The following is a 25363-nucleotide window of genomic DNA, read 5'->3' on the forward strand; positions in this document are numbered from 1 at the left end:
CATCTTTTACAGGAGACCTCTATTCTGAAAATCTTGCAGTTAAATTTTTGTGGGACCGGTTATTTTGCCAAACTATAAAAACAATTCCATTTCAGGAATAGGTGTTTCCTGCCATGGTTGAAATGCTGCTCTGAAGATAGTGCTATTTAGAACCATGGGATTTCAGCATTTGATCTACTTTGTGGATTACTCCATGTTAGGGATGGTTCACTAATCCTGCAAGGCCCTGGAGACTGGCAGGAGCTAGGAGACGGGGGAGGGAGGGTTTTCTATCCTCAACAACATTCTGCCTCTCTCAGTAACTGTGATGTGCCCAGATCCAAAGGAAATTCATCCAAGAAACTGTGAACTCTCCATTTTCTTTATCACCTTAGGTATCAGTTGTTCCATTTTTCTTTTATATATTCGTTCACTCTCTTCATTTTCCCTTTCTCTGACCTATAACTTATTTTCTTTTTCCATTTTAATACCAACAAAACTCCACAAAACAATGATTTTTTTAACCCTGAATCCTAGTAGTTTTTGCTGCATCTCTTCCCTTGGTTTACTGCCAAGTTGTTGAATGCCTAGTGGAAAACTTGAAGTTTCTGCGTTCTTTCATGCCAATCACTCTGTTTAGCTGTGTCCTTCATTACCCTTTTAGAACCCTTCTGAATCTATTCCTCAGTGCACAGAGTCCTAAATACTATTTCTCCTTATATCAGAAACATTAATACTGTTAAGCCTTCTTAAAATGTCCTTTTGTTTGAAAATCTTACCAACTGTGGTTTACTTTACATGTTTTTTTTTTTTCTTGTCTATTTCTGAAAATAAACAGTGGGTTCCCTGAACTCAGTAAGCAGAGACTTGGGTTTGAATGCCCATTTATCAAGTTACCAGCCACATACCCTTGGACAATTTCTTTATATTCCCTAAGCATCATTATTTTCATCTGTTAAATAAGCTTACTATTAGCATCCATCACCTAGTTTTTAAAATATTATTTAAATAATATTATGCTTAGGAAATGCTTAGCATAGTATGTACTAAATTCGTATTATATGCTACCTGCTTTCAATACAATTTTATTGCTAATATTGTTGTTACCATTATCATTCTTCTTTACATTTCCCAAAGTTCTTCTTCTTTACTTAAATTTAGCTTCCCCTTTGGTTGAATCTTGGCTCTTCATCTTGTACCTATACCCTTGCTTATCTTTAACAAGTATGTATATTCTGGTAACTCTCAGTTTGTATCTTTGGTTTCATTTTATTCTATAAATTCTAAACTTTTATATGTGACAACCTAGTAGACAACTCCCACTGCTCCTAGCACATATAGCAGCAAAATGAAATATATTTAAAAAAATAAGTAACAAGGAACAAACACATAATAATAAGAAAATCACCATAAATTTACTCTGCCACCTGTGTTAAAATCTGGGAAGCCTCTTAGACTCCTTCCCATGCCTGCATCTAACTCACCTGTAGATTTTAACAAAAAAATTCTGTAGATTTTAATAAATTAGACTCTTTTTCCATTTTCATTCCTGAAGCCTGAGTTCTTATCTCAGCTGGATTAGCACAAAAATTTTATCAATCATTCACACCCTTCTCCATCCTGTATCCTAAAAGTAATCTTATGAGGGTAATCTTTTCCAAACTATAGTAAAAAACAAAAAAATGCATAAATAAATAATATCATGTGTCTCCCCCGACTAAAACTCCTTTAGGGTCTGTATTGCTTATAGGGCCCATTCCCAGCTACTTAGCCTGGCTTAGAGGGTCATGCTCTGAGTCCTACCTACTCTTACTTAGAGGTTGCATGGCATAGTTGTTAAGAATAGGGCTCCAAAGTTATCTTGCCTGGGTTTAAAATGTGCCTTCACCTCTTCCTCCTCATCATCCTGGGGACGTGTGATAGGCATCTTCTGTTTAACCCTCCGAATCTATACATCAGCCTTCACCTGCTCTGCCAATTAGCTCCCCTGGACGCTGGAGCCACCTAGCTCCCCAGCCCTGCAGTGCCACTTGGATTTGGCCATTGAAAGCCACCTGCAGGACCTCCTCAGGACACCAAGAGAGTACTCCCTCCCTGCTGGGCTGCACGGGTTGATAGTGCCTGTCTACTGATGGCTACAGGTCCAATTAGATACACCTCTCCTATTTCCTTTTTCTGGGTTCTGATAATTGCCTTCTCTTCTTTATGGCCTAAGGATCATAGCATCTTTTTCCATATTACTAGCCCCATGGTACTGTACCATCCATGTTGACTTCCCTAAATCCATGGTTTTCAAATGTCAGAGTACATCAGAATCACCTAGAGGGATTTTTAGAAGAGAAATTGCTGGACCTTATTCCCAGAAATTGGGATTTTGTAATTCTAGGATAAGGCCTGAGAATTTGCATTTCTTACACATTCTCATATGATGCTGATAGTGCTGGTCTAGGGAACCACACTTTGAGGACCATTGGCTTAAGCTATGCTCACAGCTTGAAAATTAGTCCCTTTACTACACACTGCGGAATCATCCAGTTTGAATATTCTATGGGTTCACCAACTGAATTAACATGCCACTAAATTCTCTAGAACTCAGATTTCTAATCTGCTAAATAAGAGAAATAGTAAAATTGTTCCAGTCTTGCAATTCAACACAAAGATGAAATGAGAAAATGGGTGAACAGTATATGGCATGAACCAAGAGCTCCAGATGTACTAGCTATTGTTACCAAGTTGCAAAGTCTCATTCTCGCCTGCTTTCCCAGGCATATCTTGTATTTCAGCCAAATGCAAGTAATTAAAATTGCTCAAAAACAAACTCTCACATTTCTATGGATACCATGGTTAATGTAGGTGCTTTAGCCTGAAGTACTCTCTGGCAGCTTTCCTGCCTCTTATATTTGTAATTTAACGCTTCAGGACTCAATTCAAGACTCCAGTGCATTCTTAGAATGAATGCTTTCACTTTCACTTCATGATGCCATCATACTTTCATCCTAATTCGGTTTTAGTCTTGTCATAGGACATTGTTTTCATGCCATTCTTCCCCACTAGACTGTTGTGGGTAGCAATAGTGTTTTATACATCTTGGTAACCACAGTTCCTTGTCTAATACCTGAAGCAGGGTAAATAGTCAATAAAGTTGAGTCAAATGAATGCATGAATTATTTCTAGGCTTTGTTTCCTAAGAGTGACCATGTTATTTAGCTTTGCCTATGACACGCAGAGAAATAGAAACCCAAACCCAAAATGTCAGAAACCATTAGCACTGTAGTGGCAATGTGCACCTTTACTGTCACTGTTTCTCATTATCTGAATAAGACAGCACAAGGAAACAGATGGTTTGGGAAGACATAAAATAAACATGAGTAACACAAAACCTGCCATTCAATAACGCTAATCACACCACAGATTTTGGACAGTGACGTCTTCTCCACTTGCTAATAAAACTATTGTGAAACATATGTTCTGGGAAAAGTGAAAACAGATAAAGGAAAGTTAGAAAAATTTCAACCCTGCCACTTGCTTTAAAATACTTGTCTTTCTGGGATGCTTTGCTACAAATTCAGTGAGTATACATAAAAACTCCATTTCAGAAGGCTCTCATGCCATATACAACCCTTCTATCACTTACTTTAAAACCAACCTGTGCTTTCTCTGAAACGCTGTCATTTTATTTGTAAAAGTATTTCATATTCTAAGACTGAAATGATTTGCATAGGTCCAGGGTTCTTATTTTGTACAGATCTGACAGCTTTTCAACAAAAATATTTCAAAGCCATTATGTAGAATTATTATTTTATGGCTTTTCTAAAGGATCATTTTGACTTTTAAAAGTTTTACAGTTTCGCATGTTTAGAAGTTAAACCTTCAAATAGATACATCAAACGAATCAGTGGAATTTTTGATTCTATGCAGAAAGTTTTAAAATATAATGTATTTGAAATAAAAGTAGCATGACCCATTTCTGTACCAGAGAACATGGCACCAGGTCAGTTTCACTATTGGAAAGCATCATATATAATTTTTCCCTTAATACGTTTTTCACCTTAGTCAAGTCTCCACTTGTTGCTCCAGTTAAAACCCTGGATTTTGAATATGATATCATTTTTAAAATGTATAAAATATAATATCTGAAATCATTTAGTATTTGATGATTTTTAACTCAAAGATATTTGACTCTTAGAAAAAGATACTTGGTAATAATCCAAACACAGTACTTTTTTATAGGATCCAAGTTAAATTCTTCTGAATTCAGCCCACAAATACTTGGCACTACTGAAGTCTCTGGGTAGAATGTAAAAACTGGCTCATCCATCAACTATTTATTTGGTGCTTTCTGTATTCCAGGCATTGTGCTTGGCCCTGGTGGTACAAAGAAGAATGTCAGACTTGTATCACTTGTTTTCTTGGGTTTACCAGAAATCATTGTGAATTGAAGGAGGCAGGTCCTTAGAGAAGTGGCTATGGCTCAATGAGAAGTCAGTAGGAACTGAGTGTTACAGGAATACAGAGAATGTAGGGATGGACTGAGAGAGACTCAGAGAGATTATTCAGTTAAATTGAGAGGCACCAGTGGGAGATTACTCATGGAATCTGAGAGCTGAGACTTACAGACACAGGAAATCTTGCTGAACAGCATGCAAAACATACAGAAGTGAACTCCCATGTACTTTGAGACAACATCGGACTTTAAACTCCACAAGTAAATGGCTGTGTATAGTTCATGTTCCATTTTAGCCTAGTGTCTAGCACAATGTGTAGCATATTTTTATTGGACATGAAATACTAAATGAAAGAGTAAGTGAATGACTAAACTACAGCTTTTGTCCTGTGATAGTGAAAGAGGTAGTGAGTCCTCAAACTAAAAATTTTGACCAGGCATAGTGGCTCAAACCTGTAATTCCAGAACATTGGGAAGCCTAGGCAGGAGGATCACTTGAGGCCAGGAGATAAAGACCAGCCTGGGCAACATAGTGAGACCCAGCCTCTACAAAAATAATAAATTAGCTTAGTGTGGTGGTGTACACCTGTAGTCCTAGCTATTCAGGAGGCTGAGGCAGGAGAATTGCTGGAGCCCAGGAAGTTGAGGTTTCAGTGAGCCATGAATATACCGCTGTACTCCAGCCTGAGTGATAGAGTGACACCGTGCCTTAAAACATACACACACAAACACACACACACACACACACACCTCACTAGGTTGGGAGTTTGTTGGAGTATGTATTATGATAATTAATTAGGACTTTATCCTGCAGGATATGAAAGATCATTATGGCTAAATATTAAATCAAGTTAAACTCTGAACTGATTAATATATTCTTCTTTCAAATAAATATTTATTGAGCATCTACTGTGCACAATTGAAGTGCAACTAAACTCTGCCTCCTGTCCTCCTGAAGTAGTCATTCTAATTAGTATTATGACAATAAACAGGTATAAAATAACAAATGTTCCAACTATAATTTGTAATAAGTATTATGAACCAGAAAGTCAGCCAATTACCTCCGCTTGCTGAATCCTACCAGCTTCCTGTTTTGTGGGTAAAATTATATTGTTACATACCCATGGTTTTTCTTTCCATAGTGTCTGTGGCTGCTTTCAGGTTATGACGATAGAGTTGAATGAGTGTGATAGACACCTTAGGGCTTGTGAAGCCTAAAATATTTCTACCTGGGTTTTTGCAGAAAGAGGTTGCCAACCCTTGACATAAATGAAACAAATGAGGAGCAGAAATGAAACCAAATGAAGAGTAGACCATGCCAGACAGGATTCCAGAAATGACCTTGGTAAGCAGGTGACATTTAGGCAAGGATATAAAGGATGAGCAGAAGTCAGCCACATGGAGATAGGGAGGGGGCCCTGGAACAGGCAATAATGTGAACAAAGACCAAAGGCTGGAATGGCCTTAGCATGTTTGGTGTCCTCAGATATGAGCAATGTAACTTGGAGACATGGTCAAACAGAGAAAGGGGTTGTTATTAGATTATGTTAGAGATAAACCAGATTGATCTCTCTATCAATCTGTCCATCTACTTCTCTATGGAGATAAACCTTGATGGGATTTAAAAAATCCGTTTAAAAACAACTCATGCAGACCTTAGCCTATCAGTAGACACCTCTTGGATTTTCACTATGAATATTGTTAATAGACCTAAAGGGTATATTGATGACAAAGATAGGCTCTTCTCCAACCATGACAATAAAGCTGGCATGAAGAAGGTTATTTGTGAGGCAAAGCCAATTAAATCTGCATTTACTCTGATTTTGCAGTGATTCTAGAGTGATTTTTTTTTCTTTTGAATGGCAGAGCTGGCAAAATGCTAACAAATTCAATGTACCATGCACCACATGAAGCCCAGAGAGTATTTCTAGAAAATGATGATGGTTTTCTAAACTAGTCAAAAAGGGGAGGGTTATTTTAGCCCTAATGCACTCCACTATATCAAGTTGTTTGCTTGAATTATTTATGTGTGTATTGCGATTTTTAAACGGGAGCATCAGAGACATTTAAGCCACTGAGAAGTTAAAGACCTTGTAGGTCGTTCAAGGAGAATGTTAACTAGGGCAAGCGGCAGTGGCTGGAGAAATATGTCCAATCCACTTCACAAGTCACAGGGGCTTGGCTGTCAGACAGAACTGGATATGAAGATGGATTCAGCTATTTTTCAACTCCATGAACTGAGGCACTTACTACCCTTACCCCAAACCTCAGTTTCCAAATCTCTAACCTTGGGGTCATACATTCTGGATTAGAATTTACTATAAGATTTAGTAATATGCCAAAAGAATGAAATATATAGTAAACATAATGAATTATAACTGTTGCTATGATTATTACTGTTATTTTACTCCAGAAAAATCCAATAAGCATGACAATGCAAACTCAACACTAGGAATTTCACTGGGTACAGAATACCTTGGTTCTTGTGGTAGTGAAGAAAACATAAATCCCACATAACTTAAAATCTATGGGGAGAAGGCCAGTGTTTTATGAATATCCTTGAGTGCTTGTTAAAATACTGTGTCCTAAGCCCCATTCTAAAATTCACTGAATCAGAATCTCCTAGGGAACAGCTAGAAAGCTACTTGTTTAACAGATAACCACGTAATACAAATTGTTTGGTATTATTCAGTGATCATCCATGCAGACAAACACATATATGAATTCCTGCCTTAAGAGAAGCATAAACAAAATGCGTTAGGAAATCCAACATGGGAAAAATACCTCTAAATAAAGTCCTAATTTTCTGACTCTGAGAACATATTTAGGAAAAAGACAATTGTTATATATCATTAAAAATAAAATGAGTAAGACTAAATGATAAAATATATCTGAACCAAAAAGCAAGTGTTAAATCTGAATAATAAAATACTTATTTTCAGGTAAACTTCTTCCAGGATTTGCAATTGAGAAATCAATTTTCTTATCAGCTAAAATATCATGAAATTTCAGTCACAGATGCTCTGTGAGAAAAGGGAGTATGTTTTCTTCAAATCTAAATAGTAAAATACAGCAAGCAAACAAAGACCTGCCCTTAACATGTATCATAACATGGTTGCCCCCCATTCCAGGAAGGAATATGCTACAAGAAGTCAGATGTTAACATGTTCAGGTCTCACAAAGTTCTGACAGTGCTGAGGTCAACATAGCCATTGGGAATAAGAATACCCAGCCCAGATTTTTTTTTTAACTTCTATTTTTAGGCTCAGGAGTACATGTTCAGATTTGTTATATAGGTAAATTGCATTTCATTGGGGGTTGGTGTACAGATTATTTTGTCACCCTGGTAATAAGCATAGTATTTGATAGTTTATTAGTCCTCTCCCTTCTCCCACCCTACACCTTCAAGTAGACCCTGGTGTCTGTTATTTTCTTTGTGTCCATGTTTTCTCATCATCTCACCACTTATGATGATGTTTACATCATAAGTAAGAACATGCGATATTTGGTTTTCTGTTCCTGTATTAGTTTGCTTAGAATAATGGCCTCTAGTTCCATCCATACTGTTGAAAAGGACATAATCTTATTCTTTTTTATGACACCATGGTAATTAATGGTATATATATATTTTCTTTATCCTGTCTACCACTGATGAGCATTTACATTGATTCCATGTCTTTGCTCTTGTAAATAGTGCTGCAATGAACATACATGTGCACATATCTTTATGTTAGAATGACTCATATTCCTTTGAGTGTATACGTACTGAAGAAGACTTAGGTTATGTACCTAGTGAAGCAGACGTTGTCTCACAGCCAAGGAGATCAAGGACATGGACACACAAAGGGTGAGGTTTAGAGTAGAAATTTAATAGGTGAAGTAAAGAGAATAGCTCTCTGCTACAGAGAGGGGCTCCAGAAAAATGGGTTGTTGTTTCAAAGTTTGGATACAGAGGCTTTTATAAGAAACCCCTATGGGGTTGGGCATCTCATTTGCATAAGGCGTGCATTTCTGGTAGTTCCATCCCATCCTCCTAGTGTGCATGTGGGATCTTAGCTTGAGTTATTCCATGTGGCATCAAAGCTTGAGTTGCTTTGTTCCCCTTACTGTGCATGTGTCAGGGGACAAAATTTTCCATTGTGGGCATGTGTGGGAAAGTCTCCTGTGTAGCCTTCCTCATCTATGTGCCTGTTGGGATGTCTTAGGCAAGCCCCCTGGGAAAGTTCCCTTGTCTGTGCCTGCAGCTTGATTCTTCAGGCTATTCTTTTGTTTGAAAGAATTTAACCAAGGACCTGCTCTAAAACTGAGGACCCACCCTGTCTTCCTGATAGGTTTCTTCCCTTCTCCTCTCTCACTAGTAATAGGATTGTTAGCCCAAATCTTAAAATCCATCTGAACAGCCCAAAGTCAGATCTGGGGACAAATACACACAAAAAAAATGCAGATGTTGAACTTTATTCTATGAAGAAAAGTGAGATAAAATAGCAGTGGTAAGAGCTAGTTGTAGCCAGAACAGTAGTGGTAGAAAGGCAATGGTGAGGCAATGATGGATTACACACTTACTATAATATACTACTAAAACCTTGAGTGCAACATCTCCATTAATCATCTGCCATCTTATGCATGGATCCTAAAATTGTCTCCATTTTACAGAGGAAGAAAATCAGCTGGGATGCAATCAAGTGCATTTCATTAGGTCAAAAGCTTATAAGTGGTTATGCTGAGATTTGAACCCACGTTCTCCGACCTCTGACCTTATTTCAGTTTAAAATTGCATCTCAGGAAGTAGGAATGAGAAGTCTGTGTCTATTTCTTGTTGTTTGACTGTGGACAGCTTTTAGACTCATCTCCTTGTTCTCCACATCTAAAAAAACATAAGCAAGCTTTCCTCCCTTTGCCCCAACAGGAAATTAAAACCGTGCAAATCACTGCCCACCTGGAACTCTCACTGTGGGACCCCATCCTTTAACAATAAAAACCCGAACTGTTACCCACAAAAAGGTGAATTCAATCACTTGCTTGCAGTGACAATCCAATGACCACAACCAAGGAGGATTTAACAAGGAGATTTTGTTACTTGTAAAGAGTAAAACGGACACCCACCAGGGATAGTCCCTTAAAGCAGCGTCACCACGAACAACAGGGAAAACAGGACTTTCGTTAGGCTGGTGAGCTGAGTCATTGTATGTAGAGGTGGAGTAAAGGCAGAGCAGGTACAATCACCATGCTTCTGCATCCGTCATGTGTATAAGAAATAGCAGATAGGCTCCTCCCAGGGAGGCGTTTTTAGTGTGGTAGTGAAGAAACTGCACTATGGTTCATCTCCAACTCAGGCATCTCTGGATCCAACAAATTTTTTGTTTTTCCCAGGCTGATCTTCTTCCAGGCACTTTTTGAAACAACAAGAACTTAAAGTTCAACCATTACAAGTGGAAACTTTTTCACAGTACATACCCCAAAACCCAGGAACCCTAGGTTACAAAACCAGTTTTCTTTCTATGCTGTCTCAGGTCATATTTTGACCTTCTTGAAAGTCCTGCCCTGATCATCCCAGAGATTTAAATTATGTAAGTAATAAACCTTTTAAACCCTCTTGGGGGGTGTGTGTGTGTGTGTTTGTGTGTGTGTGTGTGTGTTTTTGTGTGTGTGTGTGTGTGAGAGAAAGAGAGAGAGAGAGAGGCATCATTGGCCGGCGCGGTGACTCACGCCTGTAATCCCAGCACTTTGGGAGGCCCAGGTGGGCAGATCACGAGGTCAGGAAATCAAGACCATCCTGGCTAACATGGTGAAACCCCGTCTCTACTAAAAATACAAAAAATAGCCCGGCATGGTGGCAGGCACCTGTAGTCCCACCTACTTGGGGAGGCTAAGGCAGAAGAATGTCATGAACCTGGGAGGCGGAGCTTGCAGTGAGCGGAGATCACGCCAATGCACTCCAACCTGGGCAACAGAGTGAGACTCCATCTCAAAAAAAAAAAAAAAAAAAAAGAGAAAACATCAAAACATCATTAATGTTGACATCCAAAATAAATTTTGGGTGGGAGTTTATCTGCCTCTACAGGTACCACAACAAATGAAATGCGTTATTTAACTTGTCTCCAACTGTTGTTTTTTCCCCATATGCATTATTTTGATATTCTACGCTAAACACCCTCATCTCCATCCTCCTCCCTGTTTCACTTGGGACAATTGTTTCAATAGCAAATGTTGAATGTAACAGGTCTTCCTCTCTGAACACTGGAAATTATCACTAACCAAGTACAGCCTCATGTCTCCCTGAGATCTGTGGCTACTCTGGCATTCTTCTTACAATTATTTTTTTCTAGACAGCCAGAGTTGATTAATGTTGAGAAAATAGATAAAATATTTTTACCGTCCTAGACGTATGTGTTTGTGTTAGGATAGGCAGGGACCTGTGGCTATTCTTCAACTGCAGCCTGGGTATATAAGATGCCTGAGATACAGTAGTTGTTGGAAATACTAAGCAATAGGAAAGGGACACTGTCTCAAAAGACCTTCAAAGAGGCAGGAAAAGTAAGTAATGTCAGAAATATACCTGAGATATAATAGTGACCTCAGGGGCTTTGCTTTATATAGCTGAGACCTGTAGTTCTCTAATATATTTTTTTTCTCAGATTTGATTAAAAAAACAAATAAGCAACAGAAAAACTTATTTTCCTTAGCACCAACTGAGTAGCACCCATTAAAGAGACCCCCATAGGTACCTTTACATTCTTGAGAAAATATCATGATATTAAACTCAGGGTGTGACACAGTTGGCAGAATATCCCTTGAAAATATTTTGCCTTTCAGCTGTGAAAGTTTCTCTAACAAAGTGGATGTTAGAAGAAGCTCCCAGGCACCCCTGGCTATGTCTAGAGCTCATTATCTCCTCATTACAGGGAACCTGAGGGGGATGAGGAAAATGCATTTGGAAAGATGCATTCATGTTTTATTGATTGCCAACAGAGCTCAAGTCTCTGAATTCTCACACTCTGGGATATTTTGTTAGGAAAATAAGCACAGTAGGCTCTTGTTTACATGCCCTCTTCCTTCTGGTACAATTGATTCCAGCACAGCACAAAACTGAGCATCTTCCCCAATTAGGTTCTCATGAGCCACAACCACACAAGAACTAAATAAAGCAAAGGTTTCAATAAGCACATTGCTTATTGTCTCAGAGGATCTGAAACATATCCCATTCATTAAATCCCCTCTTTTGATGAATGAGAAAACTTGGGTCCAGAGAAGTTAATTGGCTTGTTCCTGGTCACACAGCCAGTGGTGACAGAGCCTAGGTTAGAATTCAGGGTTCCTGATGTCTTCAATCACACCTTTTTGTTTATTCTAACTGCATGTATTTTCCCATTTCTGGAGAAAAAAAGTAATAAAGTGGTAATTTTAAACTGTCCTCTATAATTTCAACATATATTATAGAGCCCATCTTGGCATGCTATGATAACTCAGTTTGTGGAGAACTCAAGATTATATTGGGAGGTAGCAAACTGGGGAGGCAGTTATGCTGAGGCTGTAACAGTTAATAGATTTGTGAAGAAACTTAGGAGATTTCATCCTGACATAAAGACACAACATAGTGGAGGCATGATAGCTGTCTTGAGGAAAAAGGAATTGATTGACTCTTAAGGGCAGAAGCAGGTAGAACCAATGAGAAAATTGTTATGAGCATGGACTTTGGAATCAGAAAGAGTAACTAGGATAACTTTGGGCAAAATATTAAACTTTTTGAGTTTCAGTTTATGTGCCTATAAAATAGAGATAATACTTAACTTATGGAGATAATAGATAGAACAACTTTATAGGGTGGCTGTGAAAAATATATTAGACCATATTAAGAATGACTCTTCATGAGGCAATTATTGTGCGGTGTTCTAAGCATTTTACATGTGTACATTTATTTTTGTCCTCCCACAACCCTATGAAGCAAGTGCTATTATCTTTTTTTGGATAACAGAAAAACCGAAGCACAGAAGAAAGAGCTTATAGTTGGAAAAGCAAAGATTTTTGGGTTTTGGGTTTTATCTGCTGAGTCAAATTGGCTCCAAGATTCATGATCTTCACTACTATGTTAAAATTACCATATTTTAAGAGCCCTTTACTGAACGCATAATAAATGCTCTGTGACGTCTATACAATGGTAACTTCTATAACAATAATAATAATTACTGTTGTCATCAAATTAATGATGATAAATAAGAATAAAAAAGGAGGAGGAGGAAGAGGGATAGAGGAAGAAGGTAATTAAGGAACTTGCCTAAGTTCACATATATGTTGCATCAGCCAGAAAAGGCTACATTTTGCTAACAACTACCCACAAAATCTTAGTGGATTGATACAAATCACTTCTACTTACACTGAATTGTTCAAGGTAAGCCACAAACCACACTTAATATCAGAGTGTATAGGGAAGTTCCATAATATTTGTGCTTAGGAGAAATTTAATGGTTATGAACAGTCTTAATGACTTCTATTGTCAGAAAGTAGGAGAGCCAGAAATAGAAACTGGGTTTTAGTTTTTAAGAAAGAAATTTCTGTATTTATTTTCTATGACCACATCACAAATTATCGTCAATTTGTCAGATTAAAGCAACTCACACTTTTCTCACATTTCCCAGGTCAGAAGTTCATGTAAGCTCAACTGGGTTCTCTAATTAAGATCTCATGAAGCTGCGATCAAGAGGTGTGCAGGGCTGGACTCAGACTTGAAGAAAAAATTCATTTTCGAGTTCATTCAGGTTGTTGACAGAATCCTTTGTTGTAGTTGGAAGGTCCCCCGTTTCCTTGTGATATTTCAAACCATGGCCTATCATTGATTCTAGAGGCCATCCCTATGTCTTTTCAGGTGGCCTGTTCCATCTCCCAATCAGGAACAGTGTGTCAGTTCATCTCAAACTTAATTTCCCTGGTTTCTCCTTCTGTCACTATCCAGATAAAATGTCCTGCTTTTAACAGCTTACGCAAGCATTAGGTTGGTGCAAAAGTAATTGCGGATTTGCCACTACTTTTACTAGTTCAGGCCCACCCAGATAATCCCTCTAACCAAATCACTTGTGCTATATAACATACACAGTCATGGAAGTGATAGTTCATCATATTTCTGAGTTTTGAGTTGTCTTAGTCAGTTTGAGCTGCCATAAGAAAATATCAAAGACTAGGTAGCTTATAAAACAAACAAACAAACAAACAAAAAAACAAAAAACAAAAAAGCAGAAATTAATTTCTGACTGTTGTGAAGGCTGGGAAGTCAAAGATCAAGGCACCAGCAGATTCAGTGTCTGGTGAGGGCCTGTTTTTGCATAAATGGCACCTTCTTACCCTGTCTTCACATGTGGAAGGGGCTAGCTAGCTCTTTTTCATTTATTTTATAAGGGCACTAATCCCAATTATGAGGGCTCTGCCCTCATCAACTAATCAGTTCTCCAAAAGCCCTACCTCCTAATATCTAAAAGAATTTGAACATATACACTTTAAGGGGGTTCAAACATTCAGACCATAACATGAGGTTAAAGTGGAACATCTCTGATGGACCATTTAAAAAAATTCATCTGCTGCACCATAGCATTCACCAAGGGTGATATGGATTGTCTTCCAAGGCAAGTGTTTCCTTAATTTCAAGCACAAGTCACAGCCCACGATGGAAGATCTTCTTTCAGTTAAGTTGCAAAGAGGATATTTTGGCTTTCTGGAGCCTAAATTACATACCCAATTACTGACTCTTGTTTATTTTTGTTTTTTATTTCTTACATAGCATAAATAAATGAAATTTAACTATATTAGTTTGTAACCTTTAACCATATCACTGAGTGATTCACTGTTTAGGTAAGAATGTGTGCGATTATATACCACATATATATATAACTGTATTAGCTTGTAACAAATTGCCACTAACATAGTTGCTTAAGATATCCAAATTTATTATCCTACAAGTCCAAATTTATTATTCCACAAAGTGGAAAATGTGACAGAGGCCTCACTGGGCTAAAATGAATGTGTCATTGAGGTGTATCCTATCCTTTCTCAGGTTTTAGAAAGACTCATTTCCTAACTTTCATGGATTTTAGAGGATGCCCACATTCTTTGACTCATGGTCTCCTTTTTCCATCTTCAAAGTCTACAATTCCAGATCAAGTCCTTCTCACATGGCATATCTGCCCCTTCATTTGTAATTTCAGCTCTCTTTAATGAAGTGTTCTGTAAAGGTTCTAAATAATTATTTGTTTTTGATGACTCATTTATTTAGATTTGGCTAGCCCAGTATTCCAGGGTAATCGCCCCATATCAAGATCATTATCCTTGATCACGTCTACAAAATTCCATTTGTGATGTAAGGTAATACATTTGCAGTTTTCAGGATTAGGTCATAGACAATTCTGTGGGTCATTTTTCTGCCTATCACACTGACTTAACCAAACAAAAGTGGAAATCTATTCTGAGGATTTTTGCATTTATCAGGTAAATTTAGGATTTCCAAAGGAGTTTGGGATTATAAACCAGAATAACAGCTGCGATCTCTCCCTCTGAGTTTTCTCTGCTCTTTCTGAAAATCTGCTTCATTTTTTTTTTCTCACAGAAACCACCTTTTCTGTTTATCCAGTCCACATAATAGAAAATGGCTGTTTCACATCTCTTGATGGTAGGATACTGGTCTAGCCACTGGCAGAGATTGTCTTGGCTGTTTTCTTAGACCATATTTTCAAAATAACTAATAGTGAAGACTTGGTCTAATAAGCAACACTGAGTGGTATAGGATTATGAGGCCAAATAACAGCTGCTAAAGATCAACCACAGGGTTCAAGGATGATTACTCATAGACAGGAAATGTTGGCTTGTTCCCAAGCAAGAGGTGTCCATTTCATGTCAATTTGACTATGATTTTTATCGTATTTCTGCCATAACTATGGTCTTTTCCACCAGTACAGTAAGACTACACATTGCCAGAAGAAATGTCATCAGATACCATGCAGCTAACATGATGCATATGTGTGAAGCAGCTTTGCACGTGCAGCTCATTGATGCATTAAAACTAATCTTGTGAATCGCAAAACATGAAAGAAATCAGACAGAATGCACTGAAGAGATGATAGAAAGTTTTATGTGCATGAAGAAATGGAAAAGCCAGACACACATGCAATTTTGTTACTATACACGTGGACACTGATTGTCAGAGCAGCAGTACTTGCCAGGCAAAAATCATCAAGTAGCTTCCTAATGTTCTCTTCTATTTCTATTGAACTCAGCTGATCGATAAAATTAAAAACTGGCAAAGGTATCATCTAAAAGCTCAGCATAAGATAGGTAGAAATGTTGTATTAAAAGTCTTATGGTTGGACATAATATCAGACCCAGTCTGATATCTGGCCTACTTAGGGAAAGTATACTATCAAGATATAACTGAGAATTGAAAATATTAAAAATAACATTATACAACAGTAAAAAGTAATACAAATAAAAATACAGTAACAACTATTTACATGGCATTTACATTATATGAGCTATTATAAGTAATCTAGAGGTGATTTAAAATATACAGGAGGATATGTGTAGGTTACATGCAAATACTGTCCTTTTATATAAGGGACTTGAACATCTGCTGATTGTATTATCCACAGGGATCCTGGAACCAATCCCCCATGGATACCAAGGGACAACTGTATACATACATGTATATATGAGTATATTTACACATATAATAGCATCATTCTGTGCAAACCTGATATTTGATGGAAAATATGAACATCAGTTGCTATTTAAACTTCATTCTTTTATATGGCTGTACCATAAGCCATTTAGTCCAAATCCTAATGCTGAAATTTTGTCCATTTGCAGTTCACTATTATGTACAAAATTATAACTTCTTTGATTATTTCAGGATTTAATTTCTAGAAATTATATTTTTTTTCTGTGAAGGGAATGAGGCTATTGATGCATATTTAAAACTACCATTTATAAAGGTTGAATTAGGGAGTTGCCTTACTGTTTAAATTAGCATTTTTGCCTAGCATAAAGACTGAATGAATTTTTCCCCAAACTATATACAAGCATTATTTTTCTCTCTCAAAAAACACTAATGCTAAATATCATCATTAAATCAAAAAGAAACAAATATCAACAGTTTACAGTTGTTAAATACTGAATAATATGACTTTATTTTATAAAAAGAAATATAAAAGAAAATTGTGGAGGTGCACCTAGATTAATAGGTAGAGGATACTTAGCAAGATTTTGGGCATCTATTGTCAGGAAATAAAACTACCTGTCTCCCGTATTTGTATGCATCAGTTACCACCATTGCCTGAGAAACAAAGTACATTTTTTATTACTCTGTTAAATAAAAATTAATAAAATCCGTAAGTAATAGTGACTATCTGCCCTCTGTACAGGTGCTGGGATTGTAGGGATCTGGCAGCTGTGTTCATGAAACATTGAGAAAGGGAAAGTACATCAAGATCAGATGAAAATTATTTGCGATATTTCAGAAGAAATGCAATGAACTGCATATCTAGAGTGATAGATATAACAAAGTGGGATAGAAAAGAGATATGAAATATATTGTATATAAAGAATAAGCTTGACATTGTAACCTACGTTTTTTGAGTGGCATAATAAAACAGAAATCAGAGATAATGGCGAGTTTTTTATTAATTTAGTCAATTGGCTAGCCATTAATAAATTAAAAAAATATATATGTATATGTATATATATGTGTGTGTTTATATATACATATGTATATATGTATATATTTATATATGTATATATATAAAATTCTTTTTTGAGATGGAGTTTCGCTCTTGTTGCCCACACTGGAGTGCAATGGTGCGATCTCAGCTCACTGCAACCTCCAACTCCCAGATTCAAGCAGTTCTCCTGCCTCAGCCTCCCAAATACTTGGGACTAAAAGCTCGCACCACAACGACTGCCTAATTTTTTATTAGTAGTAGAGACAGGGTTTCACCATGCTGTTCAGGCTGGTCTCAAATTCTTGACCTCAGGTAATCGACCCACCTCGGCCTCCCAAAGTGCTGGGATTGCAGGTGTGAGCCACTGTGCCAAACCAAAATTAGAATGTATTTTGAGAAGCTGTATTGGAAGAAGAATCTGATGTATTCAGGAAATTTCTGTGTTTCTTTTATCAGAAAAAAACTCAATGCACAGATATAAAATTAATATTTGGAATAGTAGGAATAAAGACTCAGAGTTCAAGGGTAAGTTCAGCTTATAAGATTGGAGAATAATCTATACAACGTCAGTATAAAAGTCGTAGAATTGAATGTGATGCCAGGATGCAACTCCAGGAAGATATGAGAAAAGATTAGTCATGATTACATATTTCAGAGTCCAAGATTATTGGCTTTAAATGGATGAAAACCATAATTTATTTTAGATTTATGAAACCATTTTAGTCGCTCCTTAAAAATACAAGCCAACAAATTTAAAAATAATAATAAAATGATATATCTCCAAATAGTTTCAAGAACCATCACATCAGTTACAGCATTGTTCTTGTAATTCAGCTTGTTCTCCATGATGAGTAAGCATGGCATAGATTTAAAATACAATGAGATGAATTTTTGTATTTAAGCAAGATATTAATTTTCAGTGAAAATCAATGATTTCTTTTTTTGAGCCATTGATCCTTCCTTTGTGAGCTTTTTTTTTTTTTAATTATACTTTAAGTTCTGGGATACATGAGCAGAACATGCAGGCTTGTTACATAGTTATACACGTGCCATGGCAGTTTGCTGCACTCATCAACCCGTCATCTATATTAGGTATTTCTCTTAATGCCATCCCTCTCCTAGTCCCCCACCTCCTGACAAGCTCTGGTGTGTTATGTGCCCCTCCTTGTGTCCATGTGTTCTCATTGCTCCACTCCTACTCATGAGTGAGAAGAGATAGTGTTTGATTTTCTGTTCTGTGTTAGTTTGCAGAGAATGATGGTTTCCAGCTTCATCCATGTCCCTGCAAAGGAAATGAACTCATTCTTTTTTATGACTGCACAGTATTCCATGATGTATATGTGCCATATTTTCTTTATCCAGTCTATCATTGATGGGCATTTGGGTTGGTTCCAAGTCTTTGCTATTGTGAAAAGTGCTGCAATAAACATACATGTGCATGTGACTTTATAGTAGAATGATTTATAATCCTTTGGGTATATACCTAGTAATGGGATTGCTAGGTCAAATGGTAATTCTGGTTCTAGATCCTTGAGGAATCCCCACACTGTTGTCCACAATGGTTGAACTAACTTACACTCCCACCAACAGTGTAAAAGCATTCCTATTTCTCTACATCCTCTCCAGCATCTGTTGTTTCCTGACATTTTAATGATCACCATTCCACCTGGCATGAGATGGTATCTCATTGTAGTTTTGATTTGCATTTCTTTAATGACCAGAGATGATGAGCTTTTTTTCATATGTTTTTTGGACACATAAATGTCTTCTTTTGAGAAGTGTCTGTTTTATCCTTCACCCACTTTTTGATGGTTTTTTTTTCTTGTAAATTTGTTTAAGTTCTTTGTAGATTCTGTATATTAGTCCTTTGTCAGATGGATAGATTGCAAAAATTTTCTCCCATTCTGTAAGCTTCCTGTTCACTCTGATGATAGTTTGTTTTGCTGTGCAGAAGCTCTTTGGTTTGATTAGATCCCATTTGTCAATTTTGGCTTTTGTTGCCATTGCTTTTGGTGTTTTAGTCATGAAGTCTTTGCCCATGCCTATGTTCTGAAGGGTATTGCCTAGGTTTTCTTCTAGGGATTTTATGGTTTTAGGTCTTACGTTTAAGTCTTTAATCCATCTTGAGTTAATTTTTGTATAAGGTGTAAGGAAGGGGTCCAGTTTCAGTTTTCTGCATATGGCTAGCCAATTTCCCAACACCATTTATTAAATAGGGAATCCATTCCCCATTGCTTGTTTGTGTCAGGTTTGTCAAAGATCAGATGGTTGTAGATGTGTGGCATTATTTCTGAGGCCTCTGTTCTGTTCCGTTGGTCTATATATCTGTTTTGGTACCAGTACCATACTGTTTTGGTTACCATATCCGTGTAGTATAGTCTGAAGTCAGGTAGCATGATGTCTCCAGTTTTGTTCTTTTTGCTCAAGATTGTCTTGGCTATATGGGATTTCTTTTTTTTTTTTTTGGTTCCATATGAAATTTAAAGTAGTTTTCTCTAATTCTGTGAAGAAAGTCAGTGGTAGCTTGATGGGGATAGCATTGAATCTATAAATTACTTTAGGCAGTATGGCCATTTTCACAAAATTGATTCTTCCTATCCATGAGCATGGAATGTTTTTTTTCCATTTGTTTATGTACTCTCTTATTTTCTTAAGCAGTGGTGTGTAGTTCTCCTTGGAGGGGTCCTTCACATCCCTTGTAAATTGTATTCGTAGGTATTTTATTCTCTTTGTAGCAATGAGAACAAAGACACAACATACCAGCATCTCTGGGATGCAGCTAAAGCAGTGTTTAGAGGGAAATTTATAGCACTAAATGCTCACAGAAGAAAGCAGGAAAGATCTAAAATTGACAACCTAACATCACAATTAAAAGAACTAGAGAAGCAAGAGCAAACAGATTCAAAAACTAGCAGAAGACAAGAAATAACTAAGATCAGAGCAGAACTGAAGGAGATAGAGACAGAAAACCCTTCAAAAAAACAATGAATCCATGAGCTAGTTTTTTGAAAAGATTAACAAAATAGGTAGACCGCTAGAAAGACTAATAAAGAAGAAAAGAGAGAAGAATCAAATAGATGCAATAAAAAATGATAAAGGGGACATCACCACTGATCCCACAGAAATACAAACTACCATCAGAGAATACTATAAACACCTCTACACAAAAAACTAGAAAATCTAGAAGACATGGATAAATTCCTGGACACAAATGCACACCCAAGACTAAACCAAGAAGAAGTCGAATCTCTGATTAGACCAATAAGAAGTTCTGAAATTGAGGCAGTAATTAGCAGCCTACCAACCAAAAAATGCCCATGATCAGACAGATTCACAGCTGAATTCTACCAGAGGTACAAAAAGGAGCTGGTACCATTCCTTCTGAAACTATTTCAAACAATGGAAAAAGAGGGACTCCCCACTAACTCATTTTATGAGGCTAGCATCATCCTGATACCAAAACCTGGCAGACACACAACAACGAAAAAGAAAATTTCAAGCCAATATCCCTGAAGAACATCAATGCGAAAATCCTCAGTAAAATACTGGCAAACCAAATACAGCAGCACATCAAAAATCTTATCTACCACAATCAAGTTGGCTTCATCCCTGGGATGCAAGTTGGCTTCATCCCAGGGATGAAGTTGGCTTCATCCCTGGGATTACGTTTATGCAAATCAATAAACGTAATCCATCACATAAACAGAACCAATGACCAAAAAAACACATGATTATCTCAATAGATGCAGAAAAGGCTTTTGATAAAATTCAACACCCCTTCATGCTATAAACTCTCAATAACCTAGGTATTGATGGAATGTACGTTTGTGACCTTTAAAATACTACTCATATCTCCCTTGCTCAAATGGAGGGGGTGGGGGAAGATTAGGGATTTCGAGAAGAAAATGAGGAACTCTGTAGACCTATTCCACAGGAAAGCAACCAAAATTTGTGAACACTAAAAAAAATAAGCAAAGAAAAAAACACAATACTTAAATTCATAAGGATATATAGCACATAAAGTAACTTAAAAAGATTTTTTTATAAAATGTACTGAATCCCCATATAAACAGCAAAAGTCTCCAGAACTTAAGCCATGACCCATTTTCTGACCCCCTCAGCTCAGTGGGACAGAAGTGCCTCTACTGGCAGGTGTGGAAAAGAAGGTAGATTGCGTTCTTCCCCCGGGCTACCAGGTCTATGATATTTTCCAGAGGGAAACAGGACACCAGCTTTCTTATCTCTATCAGCTCCATGCTGCAGAGGCTAAATTCCGTGAGTGTATTCAAGAGGTTGGGTGCTTCTGTATTCCACCCAGCTCTCACTTACAGGGCAGAAGCTCTATGCCAGATGTAACAGTCCAAGAATAAATACAAGAGTCCTTGATTACTCTCAGCATAGCAATCACATAGAGTGAAGTTTCCACAGTGGGAAAAGCATGTTGAAAATACTAGAGGCTCCTGCCCAGAGATCTGCTCAAAGAGCTGGAAGATGAGAGCTGTATGACTGGGAAAGTTGTGGGCCATTGTCCCTACTTCAACTGAAGAGCATTTTGTTAGATACTATGCTCAGGCAGAAAGGCAGGCCCCTAAGATGGAGTGCTCTAAAACTCCCCTCAAATGAATTGAAATTAGTTGGAACAGAATGTGGAGAAGTTCAAGCCAATGAGCATTCTCATAAACAATGGATATTTTGGTGGTAAGAAATTCAGAGGAGACTGGTAGTTCCATAAGAAAAACAAGCGAAGCCATTTGCCGGAGGTTTATCGGAGAGTCAGAGAAAAGGGCAGCTAAGACAGTCTCTCCTGAAGTCAGAACAGTTCTCAAAGAATGGCTTCAAAGTCAGCTCCTGCAAAGAGGACCTACTTTATTGCAATCTGTATCCCTGGAAATTGTCAAAAGCAATAGCACAATCAGCTAGTAATTTATGGAGCTGATCAACTGGATATAATACCAACCGAGGCAGACAGCTTAACTGCTAAATCAGGGGGAAAAAAAAAAAAAAAAAAGACCTGACAAAACTATTGGCATCCAAGGCTGACTGTGGACATGCCCAAGTGTATATACTAGAAAAAGTGACATTAGATGCAAACTCTGGGAGAAATAGACCAGGGTATTCAATAGCACAGTTAAATCACTAAAAAAATAAACAATTAAACGACTGCAATAATAATCCATGTTGGAGGAGATTCAGTGTCCAGAGTTGCTACATTATATTATCTAAATATTAGGGGAAAAAAACTATGTGACATGGAAATAAACAGAAAAGCATGCTCCATACACTGGAAAATAAGCTGCCCAAATATTGGACTTAACAGACAAAAATTTCAAAGAAGCCAACATAAATATGTTGAAAGAACTAAATGAACTCATGCTTACAGAAGTAAAGGAAGGTATAATAACAATATCCCAATAAAAAGGAAATATGAATTAAAAGCTAGAAATTACACAAAAGAACCAAATGGAAATTTTGGAATTGAAAAGTAAAGTAACTGAAATGGGCTGAACTTGAATAAAATAATTAATCTTGGAGTTCAAGGGTAGATTTGAATTGTCAGAGGAAAGAATCAGCAATACCAAAAAGAAGAAAGAAGATAAAGATGTCCACTCTTATTTATATTCTATGTTATACTGAAGGTTCTAGCCAGGATAATTAGGCATAAAAAGAAATAAAAGACATTCAAATTGGAAAGAAAGAGGTAAAGTTATTTCTGTTTCAAATGACATTGTCTTAACTATGGAAACACCTAAGGAATCTACACACACACACACACACACACACACACACACACACGGAGATAGGGGAAGGACACAATTAGAGGTAATAAATGAATTGAGGTAGCAGAATACAAAATAAATATCCAAAAATCAATTATATTTTAATAAATTATCAATAAGCAATCCAAAATGAAATTAAGGAAAAAAATGCACTTTCAGTAGCACCAAAATTAGTAAAATTCTTAGAATCAAGTTTAACAAAAGAAGTGAAAAACATATTCTGGGAACAAAACATTTTTCAAATAGATTAAAACTTAAAGAAATGACACTTCATGTTCATTGATTGGTAGATATTGTTAAGACAGAAATATTCTCTAAATTGTTGTACATATTTAATAAAATCCCTATCATAATACCAGCTGGATTTTTTTTAGAAATTTGCAAGCTGCTATTAAGATTCATATGAATTAAAGAACCCAGAATAGTAAAAACAATCTTTAAAAAACAAATTTGGAAGACTCACACCTTCCAATTTTTAAACTTACCACAGAGCTACAATAATCAAAACAGCTTAGTACTTTTGCTCAAATAAGGAAAGATATGTAGTTTAATGAAACAAAATTGAGATCAGAAGCAAACACATCCATATCTAGTGTATTTTATTTTATTTTTTTAATTGAGACAGAATCTCCCTCTGTCACCCAGGCTGGAGTGCAGTGGCGCAATCTCGGCTCACTGCAACCTCTATCTCCTGGGTTCAAGCAATTCTCCTGCTGCAGCCTCCTGAGTAACTGGGATTACAGGTGCCCACCACCACACCCGGCTAATTTTTGTATTTTTAGTAGAGACGGGGTTTCGCTATGTTGGCCAGGCTGGTCTTGGACTCCTGACCTCAGGTGATCCGTTCACCTCAGCTTTCCAAAGTGCTGGGATTACAGGCATGAGCCACTGCGCCCCACCTATATTTTTTAAAAGACTCTCAAATTCATACAATAGGAAAGACTGACCCTTTGGAGAAACAGTGCTGGCACAATTGAATATTCACATGCGAAAGAATATTTACATCCAAAATGTTAGTTGGGACCTTTCTACACAATACACAAAATTAAGTCAAAATTGACTATGGGCCTAAATGTGAGAGCAATAACTATAAATTACTTAGAAAAAAATATAGAAGTAAATCTTTTTTACTTTGGGTTAGGCAAAGCTGTCTTACACATGACACCAGAAGCAAAACCAATGAAAGAAAAAAAGAGATGAGCTTCATTTCAAAAAGTTTGTGTTTCAAGGGATACCATCAGACAAGTGAAAGGCAACCCACGGGAGGGGATTAATATATAATATATAATAATATATATAATTTATAATAATATATAAATAAAAATTTCATACCAGACTTATCCAGTATATAATTTACAATGCACCTTTTTAATCCCCTCCCGTGGTTTTATTTTTACAGCTGAACAATAAAATGACAAGTAACTCAATTTAAAAATTGGCCAAGGATCTGAGTAGATATTTCTTCAAAGACAGAATACAAAAGGCCAATAAGGTCATAAAAAGTATGGTCCATACTGTAAGAAGTACTTTTTAAACTGTCTATTTTCAGAAAACAGGCCCAGGCAAGTCTGGACAGCTCCCTTGCAGACATGACAAATCACAGACATCTGGGAAGAGTGATAAGACTCATAGAAGTCAGAGGGGAAGGAGAAAAAGGCCGGGGGCCTAATCCATAAAATGAAGGAAAGTTTTGCCATTGGGAAATTGAAACTTAAAGTGGGGAAGGGGACAAGATGTAACTTTACAAGGGGATAATGAAACTTAGGCATCGTCCGGGAAGATTCTAACCCCATAGTACTCAGCCTATGAGGAACTGGGGGAGGGACTTACACACTAGGGGATAAATTGCTTGTTGAAACTGCACCAGGTGTGCCTGCTTGCCAGACACCGGATCTTGCAAGACCGTCATTAAAGTCTCACTTTGGCTGTTCTTCATGTCTCTAAGTCCATTCTTTGGGTTTGGACAGATGAGTGTGTTTCTCACCAACAACATTAGCCATCCGAAAAATAAAATAAAACAAACACACACACACACAATGAGACACTACTTCACATACATTAGGACTGCTCTAACCAAAAAGAAAGTATTAGTAAGTATTGAGAAGAATGTGGAGAAATTGAAACTCTCAAACACGGTTGTGCAAATATAAAATGGTGCACCTGCTTTGGAAAACTGTCTGGCAGTTCCTCCAAAGTTTATACACGTAGTTATCATGTAACCCAACAGTTCCACTCCTATGTATATACCCAAGAGAAGTGAAAATATATGTTCACGCAAAAACATATATTCAAATACTTATAGCAACATTATTTATAATTGTCAAAAAGTAGAAACTTCCCAAATGTGCTTTAATCAATGATGGATAAACAAAACTTGGTATATCCATACAACAGAATTATATTTGACAATTAAAAGGAATAAATTAATGATATATACCACAACATAGACAAATCTTGGAGATATTATG

Source organism: Pongo pygmaeus, chromosome 18, assembly GCF_028885625.2.
Source record: "Pongo pygmaeus isolate AG05252 chromosome 18, NHGRI_mPonPyg2-v2.0_pri, whole genome shotgun sequence".
Taxonomy (NCBI): domain Eukaryota; kingdom Metazoa; phylum Chordata; class Mammalia; order Primates; family Hominidae; genus Pongo; species Pongo pygmaeus.